We start from the raw sequence: 11,728 nt of genomic DNA on the forward strand, positions 1-11,728 counted from the left end.
ACTTGATTTTTTTTACTTGCATAGAGTTTTGATACATTTGTAAGAAGAGTATATTTTCTATTCTAAAAAGAGTCATTTCTAAACCCAAACATTGAAATTAGATTATAAGCCAAATAGGTTTTGTAGATTACTTCAAATGGAGGAAAAAAATGGTAATAAGTAAACACATTGGGTTAGGGCTGCTCTAGATATTAGCGCATTTAAAGGTTTTTGCGAGGTCAATGTATATCCATTTGAACAATGGCCACCTAATATACTTGACTGGTTACCATGTACATTATGAATTGGCGTGACATTGCCAACACAACATATTTATATATTGGAAAAATTCACTGCAAGGTGGTGAAATTCTTCACCTAGACGGAGGTTGATTGAAACTTCAAGACTTCCACCAAGTCTGCAATTGAAACTCATTAATATGTCCTCCATACGTTTGAAGCTCTTTTCTGTTGGAGGGAGGATCTCTCTAGCTTTTGGGACAACTATGACTATAAGCTCCAATACCCCCCCCCCCCCCCCCCCCCTCTCCCTTGATTATGGAATACAAGAATATATGTGCAACACACAATATCATATCATATGTCCACTAGGTCTAGCATTTGACACACAACATTTTGATAGATCCTTCTCTCCACATTTTCTAGATGCACTTGTTACCCTTGCTCATGGGCATGCTAATCTTATTTGTATTGTCACAATTTTATCATATGTATTTGGCTAGAGTGTGCTCTTTCCCAAATGTAAATGGCAAACAGACTCTGCATGTATAAGTCATTAAGATAATGAACCCTTTTGAAGTTGTTGCATTTGAAATGAGTTTTTTTATTCAAATGGAGATGTTAAATATACTTGACAAAAGAAAATTGTATCAACACTTTGACACACAACATTTTGATAGATCCTTCTCTCCACATTTTCTAGATGCACTTGTTACCCTTGCTCATGGGCATGCTAATCTTATTTGTATTGTCAAAATTTTATCATATGTATTTGGCTAGAGTGTGCTCTTTCCCAAATGTAAATGGCAAACAGACTCTGCATGTATAAGTCATTAAGATAATGAACCCTTTTGAAGTTGTTGCATTTGAAATGAGTTTTTTTATTCAAATGGAGATGTTAAATATACTTGACAAAAGAAAATTGTATCAACACTTTGACACACAACATTTTGATAGATCCTTCTCTCCACATTTTCTAGATGCACTTGTTACCCTTGCTCATATCCTAATCTTATTTGTATTGTCACAATTTTATCATATGTATTTGGCTAGAGTGGACTCTCTCCCAAATTTACATAAGTGGCAAACTGACTATGCATGTATAAGTCATTAAGACAATGAACCTTTTTGAAGCTTTTGCATTTGAAATGAGTTTTTTTATTCAAATGGACATGTTAAATATACGAAGTAAAGTTAATAGACGATTGTATCCAACAATCCTCAAAAAACTCTATACATAGTCAGATTTCTCCATCCAATCCCTGACTGCATCATAAATCATCCATTGATATCTTACACATTAAGAGTTGATATCAACCAAATTTGTAGGAAAATTATACATATGTCTCTTTTAGTAGACAAGACTTTCATCATATAAATGCATTTCAATTACTGAAAACATGTGAGCACAAATCGGACATGTCTAAGTACACCTTTCAAATCAATTGTTACAAAGAGTGTTTACACAGTCATGCCATTAAATGTTGCATGAATTGGACTTTTTCTTAAATGCACTGAGAAAGAACCCAAAAAACTAATATTGATCACCAACATATTGACCAAAGAATTATATGTTGCAATTATAATGTACATCGACGTGTTTGTTAACATTGCCTCACATAAAGTTGCTTGTTACAAAGAGAATTTATAGATCCAAATTTAAGGAGAAACTATCACGAGCCATGCTCTTGAACCTTTGGATAGTGAAATGTGAAGTTGTAAAAACATATTTGAAGGAGAAATACCAACTTTTCATGTTTGGAGATTGTGAAAAGTGAATTTGTAAAGCCTACAATGACGTTGTAAAGTCATTTCTCAAGGACAACCATCGCTTTGTATGCCCAAGGATAAGATAAAACCCATGAAGGACTCGTGCAAACATGTGAAGTGTAGCCCAACCAAAAGGAACTTTTTAGGTTTGAGCCTTTGATGAAAGGTTAGAAATCTTGTGGTTTACCACTTACCCAAAACCCGTATTGAATTCACAATCTCTCTCTCTCTCTCTCTCTCTCTCTCTCTCTCTCTCTCTCTCTCTCATGAAAATTGCATATTTTCATAAGAGATCACCTACATTCCATAGTGGCATCTCATAAATTAAGAAAAATATGTATGGCGTAATAAAGATATGTGAAAGTTGAGCTTGACCCCAAGGCTTAAGACTATTAGTCTAACGACTTACCACTACTAAGCAATGTTAATTACAAAAGACACATGTGTACACACACACACACACACACACACACACACACACACACACATGAAAAAAGAATACAATAAAGTAAAATAGATATTTATCACCCATCATGAGGCCAATTTTGACCAATGGGACCAAATCAACATATCATCTTGTATGTTACTCCTTACAAAGTGTTTACTACACATTTTTACTTCTCCATAGTAAAAAACCTGAAAGTTCGTTGAAACCAGACCTACAGTCCGGCGGTGGGGTCTACAACTTCAGGCAACATCAACTCTCGATTTGAAAATAATGAACATACATATGTGCTCACCCTTCTTGGTGAAAATTTGAGTATACTCACACTATCATGTCCCTCTAACAAGTCAGCATATTTCTCGCGAATTACCTTATACGTTGAGCATGCGATAAGTAAGTGATATTCATCCTTCACTAGGTTTTCATTGCATATCTTCATGTTTGCATGATGATTCCATTTTATGCTACTCGAACACCTGACTTGTGTGAGCAAGTTTGAAGAAGTATTGAAGGCTCTCCGAAAGCCAAGACTTGTGGGGGGTAGTGAAATGCGATTGGACACATTTTTGTTGGAGTTTTGGCATGGCATACAATAAACATTAAATTTGGAAAATGGTGTTTGTCTCTCCCCCACATCTAGTGTACTCTAGGATTCATAGGCCACCTCATCCCAAGCTTTGCAAGACCTTGCAACATGTAATTATCAACAATGTTTTTTTTTTTTTTTTTTTTCCAAAAAAAGATACTACATTAGTATTAGAAAACCGCCATAAGGCTAAACATACAAGCTATACCGATCCCCTATATTTTTCTAAAGTCTAACCATTGGCTTGAATAAACACTTTGGTGTTGAGTAGAACCACTCCACCTTACCAAAATACCGTCTATAAAATATACCTATGTCCCAAATGGCATGAAACTCCACCCGCCTAAGCTCCGCTTGATGCGTATTACCTTTTATACCATCCAAAATCCCTCTAAGATTATGTACAATCTCTATCCAAATTCCGGAGATTATTTGAGCAGGTCTTTCAGTCATATTTTGAAATACCTTCAAACATCGAGCCTTCCAAATATACCAAATTGTAATACTGCTTACCAATTGCCATATTTGAGGTTTATCAGTTTGTATTTGTGGATTCGGAGGGATCAAAATTTTTTCCATCATACCATGCCTCACCATAATAGCATCCGCAACCTCCTCATGTTCATATTCCATCGGTTTATCATGTACCGCTGCCCATAATACTGCACCCCATGTGTACACTGCTCTAGGATATATTGGAATTAAAAATTTTATAATTTGTTTCCATATATCCATAGCAAAACCACAACTCCACAAACAATGTTTAGCAGTCTCTATTACATCTGTACAAAAAGGACACGTGTTGTCTACATTTCCTTTTCGCCACCCATTAACTGGTATAGCATTATGAACCAACAACCATCGAAAACCAACAATTTTCCTACTCATCTTTATACCCCATAACCATTTCCAAAATTGTTTAAGATGTTGTGGAGAAAGTTCATTTCGTCTCCAAACAATATTTGCAGTTGGTTCTTTTATCAACAATGTTTTTCAGTACGCATAATGTAGGAATCAACTTATAACTACTAGTCCCATGAATTCAACATGCGATATTGAAAGTGATTCATCTACATGGTTACATTAACATTCGTTGGCAAGTAATTGTTGATAATTTTATTCAACATTTTCATGACAGTTTTTTATGATGAGATGAGACATGTTGTCAATGTTTTTTTCATGAATTTGTGACAATCATGAAGAACATATGACACAAATAAAATTTACTTTGCTATATAAGATCCTCACTATTGTAGGGAAACAATAGGTGTTTGTAATGTTATATTGTTATTTTATTTATTTATCTATTTATTTACTTACTTACGTACGTACTTACTTATTTATATTTATATTTATATTTATATAATAGATAGATAGATCAGTGGGAAAGCAATAAGTTTCATAAACATTGGCAGTAAAAGTAAGTCACAACATTCCATTCCATTATGAATGTTTATGATAAAAGAGTACCCATAGACACGTTTGTAAAGATAACATGGTCGAGTAGGCATGAACAAATTTAAATTCTTAGATTACTAAATTTTAAGAGCTAGTTTTATATAACAATTTTGCTTCCTCAAAGTACAAAAATGGGAAGTACATGGATTTATTACATCATTGCACTAGTCTCCTCATGTCAACAAATTTAAATTCTTAGGTTAGTAAGTGTTAAAAGCTAGTTCTAATATAACATTTTTGCTTTCTCACAATACAAAATGGGATGACAATTATGGTTAAGTATATGGATTTATTACATCCTTAACATTAATCTCCTAGAGTTATTTCATCACATCCTTGAACCACCTCAATGGAATCAAGTAATCTTTATACAAACTTCAACTACTTTTTCATCAATTACTAAAGGTTGTCATATAATGTAATAATATATTCACTTATGTTGTCCAATCTTAATCTATGATTCATTCATTTTCAACATGATTAAATTGTTTTTTGATTAACACCCTTGTTATATATATATATATATATATATATATATATATATATGTACAAGGTCATGCCTTCTTGCACTTTCTTAAAATCCAAGCCCTAAATGTACACTATTCTACCTTGATATTACCTCCACTCATATCGACAATTCAAAGATAACCACATTCACGGTAGGTGGTTTTAGCATAATTGGCTTTAATGCATGTTATCAAATAAACGACATGTGCATTTTGGGCAATTGGTTTAGAAGAAACCATCTCTAATGTTTTTTTGTACTTCATCTTCTTTATTTATTGCATTTGTTAAGAGTATCAAATGTTTAAAAAAATTGTAGGAAATTAAGAGTATCAAAGGGCATAGGGTAAAGGGTTTTTGGCTTCACAATTTAGGGCTTAAGGCTGGATGTTTATTGTAAAGGAAGGGCTAACCCTAGACTTTGGTCCCATGGTATGAATTTCTACATAATATTTACATGGTAAGTATTTTTCTTTAGAGATCTCAATGTAAAAGAGAAAAAAAATAGTTACAACATCTTAGCTTTGAAATTAGACTTACTAACATTTATGGCTCGAATAATACAAACTTCCGTAGGTAGAAGAAAATGAACCATTTTAGGATAGGCAACGCAGACCAAGAAAAGATAACCATAGAGAAATAAAAAAAAAACATGCGAATTGACAATTTACGCCCTCAAGATCACTCCAAGAAGGCTTTTCATCGGCCATTTTGAAGACCATGCATCCGAGGCTCCAAATGTCCACCACGAAAGTTGTAACAATTGTTTGGTGTGCTTTAAGCACTTGCATTGTTTTCCCATTGAAGGTTCGAATCAAACTCGATTAAAAAACCTACCCATGACATTGTCACAACTTCAAAGGATTAGTTACAAAAATCAATAAATAAAAGTCGCCAAGCTTGCTTGATAGGTGCGAGATATCAATCACATGAAATTTTGTTTCAACAATAGAGACGGTGTATAGAATATCTGAAAACAGTTCATATATACATGTATATATACTTTGGGTGAATCCCCAAATGAGAGAAAAAGGGGATAAATTGATCATACAAGAACTCAAATAGCACATATCATAGTGAAACAAGATGAACTAGCCACATAATCACTTGGATACATGTATGCATGTACATTTGTCATGTGTGGGCCATGCATAAATATATGCATATCACATACATACATGTATATATACGCTACAAGTTACATGCATATGTGTGTGTATGTATGTATGTATGCATATTCTGCAACTTGGAGACATCACACTGCAAATTTACACTCTTTACTTTTGAGTGCTTCTAAGCTCTTTAGTGTTTAATCGACACTTGTATACTTCTCTTTATTCTTTGTGGGTTTTCACCTCACTTTGAGGTTTCCTAGTAGTAATAAAAGTGTAAATAAATAAATAAAAATGTATGTATGTATGTCCATATGAATGCATGCATGCATGAATGTATGTATGTATGCAAAAATGTATGTATACACGGATAAGGAGGGACAGGAAGCTAAACAATGTCCATCCCATGAAAATATGAGCCCTATCTATTATTAGAAGATTGGATGTTTTCTCTTTTGTTTGTATGAGCCTCTTGGATTACTTTTGTTGAGTTATAGACATTAGGAAGAACAAGTCTAGACATGTATGAGGAATACATTAACACAATTAATAGAATCAATGATATTTACCTTAACAACTTATTCTCACCAGAATCGGAAAGCTTCACTTTTCCATTCACATCAACCAAAAATTTGCACACTTTATATCCCTTACACAGGACAAGTCATAACCATAGTTAAGAACCTTGCGTTACGATTTAAAATGAGGCATTATGTGTTAAAACACAAGTGAATGTATTGCATGTATAACTAGATTCTTTGTTTCTCCAATTTGTGACTTGTGTCAGTCAGTCCATATCGTGCATGACCTTAACAACTCTTGTCACATATATAATCAAAACCTGCAGAAAGGCTAGATATATATAACTAGAAGAGTGTGATACTAACAAATTTTTGGGAAAACATAAGAAAGGAAGTTGTGAATTGTTTTTTAGGAATGCAAGTATTCAAGCCCGAGGAGGATTTATTGTGTGTAATCTTCGTATCATATGATCCTCGAAACACTTATATTGCTGAAGTTCTAATGTTAGGGACCCCGTCCTCTCAAGCTAGAGTCCTATTTGATAAAATTTATTGTGTGAACTTCGTATCATATGATCCTCAAAACACTTATATTGCTGAAGTTCTAATGTTAGGGATCCCGCCCTCTCAAGCTAGAGTCCTATTTGATAAAAGTAAATCTACTAAAATCGGCAAGAAAGCAACATTGAGAACCTCAAATACCACTTAAGAAGTATGAGCACAAGGAGCAATAACTTTATTTAACTCACTATGGAGCTTCGATAATAATAAACAATGTTTGGGTGCTCTAGCTTGTTTAAGATGGTTGCTTCCTACATACAACAAACGAGCATTTAATTATCACTTGATTAGATTGATGATAACAACACCAACTCACTCTTTGATTAAAGAGACAAAGACATTGGTTGAAACAAAGATTATTCAAAGCAAGGTTTTCTAGTATGTATAGAAGATGGAAAATGTGATTAATCTATGCCAAGTATTATTAACCCAAGGTAAAATATCCCTATAACATTTGGGTGATGTCCTGTACCTGATAGTATCCAACTAGAATCTTAAGAGCTTAGGGTTGATTTTAGATGGCAACATCATATAACACATTGTGTATTTACTTTACCTGTTGGATTTTAGGAGATGCATTCTCACTTTGACAACAAAAAAAAAACTCCCATCTTCCCATCATCATCACACCAATGTTGGGATGAATATTCGTAGATGAATCCACCAACTCGCAAATCATGAGTAGTATCCATTAAACAATGTGATGATGGAAAAGCCTCATATTAACAACAAGGAAGAGATTTGAAGTCAGATGGATGTGTACATGATTGGTCATTCTTTGACCATCACATGTTACATTATGTATCTACAACCTCTATGAAAGGTGACCAATGCATTTAGTCTTTTTGACATTACCACAAACCAATAGGACTTTTTGGTTGATGCCAGTAGACTATGGTAATGTCTGGAAGAGGCAAAGGGAAGGTTTGTTTGGCATGATTCTCGTGTTGTTTCAGGTTGCCTTTATACTTGTCCAATGTTTCTCTTTTTGTGGTGTGACAGTTTATTTTGCGAGAATGCATAAGGTGTGATTGTATGTGACCTGTTGTGTATTTGATGATGATTATGACAATTCATGGTAATTTTAGAGGTCACCACAAATTCTCTTACATTGAGGACATGATGCAACTAAATGCTTTACAACCACGTGGATAACATTAGCTATGTCCAGAGTACCCATTGTACATAGCCTTTAGACTTAACCTTGCAGTCAACATAAACCTCTTCTTCTTCTACTTCTTCTTCTTCTACTTCTTCTTCTTCCAGTATGTTATGAGCGACATCCTGGCTGCCATTTCCAAATCTAAGCAAGCAGATTTAATCCTTTTCTTCACCATTCCATGATGCCAATATGTTTCCATGGTCATGGTCACGATCTTGGTCTTGGTATTGGTCTCGGTGTTGGTCATGGTCTTGGTCATGGTCGTCCCAAGCGTGTGGCCAGGTGTTCTTGCCATATGGGACTTGCATCACACATTCGTTTAGATGATGATGATATGTACGAGTCCCCTTCCAAGCCATGTATATGGCGTGTGAATTCATTTGTCGAGGGGCACATGGACCTTTTTGGGGATCTTTAATAAATTGTTGTCTGAGCAAGCTTCTAACCTTCAATGCCTTAGGAGAGTTTGGGAGCTTATGAATAATGGCGAGGGTTTCAACATTTCATCTGATATATACCCTATGTGTTGCCTTGAGTTTCAAACTTGTAAGGTTCGTGACGCATTTTTAACATCCTGGGCTTGGTATATCGATGATCTTGGTGTGTGGTCTCGGTTTATGCACTCATCTTCATCACTCATACGCTTTCCCCCCTCATTAGTCATTCTCTCGTGCAATTTTATTTCGAAAATCTCCATTAGAATATCTAGGAAGAAGGTTGTTGCTTTTTCGGAAAATGCATCTCACAATGTTGGGAAGAATGAGTGATTGAGATAAAACTAACAAAAGAAAGAAACAATAAAAAAAGTTGCAAGAAAGTTGTTTTCCCTTGTATGACAAATATCCTAACTTCAACAATATTGATTCAAGAGTGCAAAATAGGATTGACATCAATAACGTTTTAAGGAAATTCTAAACAAGATGTTGAGGTAACAAATTTGATTATGGCTTCTATCATGACCCCAAATATAGCTTGGTATTTTTGTTTTGTGAAATTGGTTGCATTTTATATTAGGGAAAAGTACCAGGATACCCCTGGAAGTTTGTCTATTTACCAAAATGCCCCTAAAAGTTCCAATTTTACCAAACTACCCCTATGTCCAAAAAATTACACTTTATAAAGTAATTATACACTCAAATCTACAAGCCCTATTTACCAAAGATGGAAGAAATGGACCTGAACTAGCCCTATTTGCCAAAGATTTGAGTGTATAATTACTTTATAAAGTGTAATTTTTTGGACATAGGGGTAGTTTGGTAAATTTGGAACTTCCAGGGGCATTATGGTAAATAGACGAATTTCCAGGGGTACCCTGGTACTTTTCCCTTTATATTATAACCTTCTTTGGTATTGAAACTATTTAGTTTGAACCTCATATGCACTCATTTTTGCCTGCCCATGTGTTACGAAGGCGTGCATGACTAGTAGGTTGAATGTGGACAAACCCACGGTTGGATCAAGTCGCGCTAGTCATGGTTTGTACATGGACATGGGTTTTGTGATTGCATCCAATAAAATAACGTCTTTGCTTTGTTAAAGTCACACACATTCTCTTAGCATGCACATGCATACACTTCATTGTCTTTCTTATCGAATTGTGATGCATATTACACAATTATCACAACAAAATCAACATTTATTGCCTTGTGTCATGTGGCCAATAAAGCTTCTCATAGGGCACTCGTTGGGTTATGGCATACATCTTTGAAGGTGAAAGCTTATGCATTACATCCTCGTCATGTTGCGAGCATGGGAAAATATTGGCATTGCATCATAAATCATCACATTCATTATTTGAAGGTTGTGAGATCTACTTCATATTCTAGAGTCAAATCACACTGGCACAATCTTTTACAAACAAAAATATATTTGTGCAATACATTCTCTACTAGTGTATTTTATGAGCCTTGTTTTTGTTATGAGGTTTGTAACCAAGAACACGTTCAACACCATTCCATGCATGTTAGGTTGTTGAGGAAATAAATATGAGATTCATTTCCTATAGCATATTACGCTGATAGTTTATTTTACTCGCTTTATTGGCCATTATTTGTTGCAATGTGTTCTCAGTATTGTGTGGCACAACCTCAGAGACATGTTTTTGTCCCACCTGAAAACAAAAGATTGTAGAGCAAATTGCAACGAGATAAATTTTTTCATGTATTACCCCTTCCAAATGGTCGCGTTGTTCCATCAATGGCCTATAAATCATAACATTCTTTCTTCTTTTGTCCGAAAATAACAAGATTAGGATATGAGATAGGTCAAAACTTTCTATAAACGGAAATGCCATTCACTTGATGAAGTTTGTTAATTGGAAAGCTAGGATGTAACCATGAACTATTTGGAAATTGGAAGGACATGCACCATCTTTGATTGGCATATAATCATAAATGAACTACAAAAAACATGGATTCAAATTGTGCTCCCATTTTGTAGTTAATGAATGAGTATGCTTGGACACCCTAAAATAGACAAAGTCATATCGTTTGAATTGCACATGACAATGGTTTTTGTCCATGAATGTATCAACAAAATCTTATGCCATCTTGACATTATCATGGGCCACTCATAACATGCAACCCATTTCTCAACAAAAAACTTTAACTTTTAACAAAATCCCTTTTTGCAATGCCAATAGTGTAGTTGCACATGGTTGAAATACCATACACAAGCATCAAAGGACAAAAACTCGTAACAAAGCATGCAACATAATTGCACGCAAACACTAGAAGCAAATATAATATTACCAATTAGTTCACTTAATGATTAACATATATTGAAAGCATATATTTGAGTTAATCGTGAAGTCATTCAAGATGTCCATATGTTTGCAAATGATCGCATGTGCTAAAAACGAGAATAGGCTCAAGTGTTTATTGAGCACGCCACATTACAAGTATCATGGTAAACATATGATCTCGGTCACTTACTATAGGAAGATGTTAATTCGTGCAACGAATAATATATTCCACAAACAAAGTGCGTTAATTCAATGATAAAAACACGTAATTATATAGCGCAACTAAACATGTTTCAGAGCCATTTTCCCACATATTATTTAGAAACTGAGAAGAACGGAATCACACACAAGCACCCGTAAGAATTGATGATAATGTGAGGTACACAATCTTGGATGGTGAGCTCGAGCTCCTTACGAAGATATGCAGACTTGAGCTTTTACAGGAGCTCCTAAGGCGAGGGTTAGCCGCAGGGTGAAACAGGTAATGTGCTTCGTGATGTCGAGCCCCTCGACAACAAACGATCATTGTGAGCTATATCATGGTTCCGATGCAACTTTGATCGATTGATCGAAATCAATCAAAGCAAATGTGAGGATCGATTGATCAATCAAAATCAATCAAAGCATGCATCGATCGATCGAAATCAA

The sequence above is a fragment of the Azolla caroliniana genome, unplaced genomic scaffold (genome assembly GCF_043228905.1).
Source record: "Azolla caroliniana isolate FFs.n. ecotype wild unplaced genomic scaffold, voAzoCaro1.0.p SCAF_13, whole genome shotgun sequence".
Taxonomy (NCBI): Eukaryota; Viridiplantae; Streptophyta; class Polypodiopsida; order Salviniales; family Salviniaceae; genus Azolla; species Azolla caroliniana.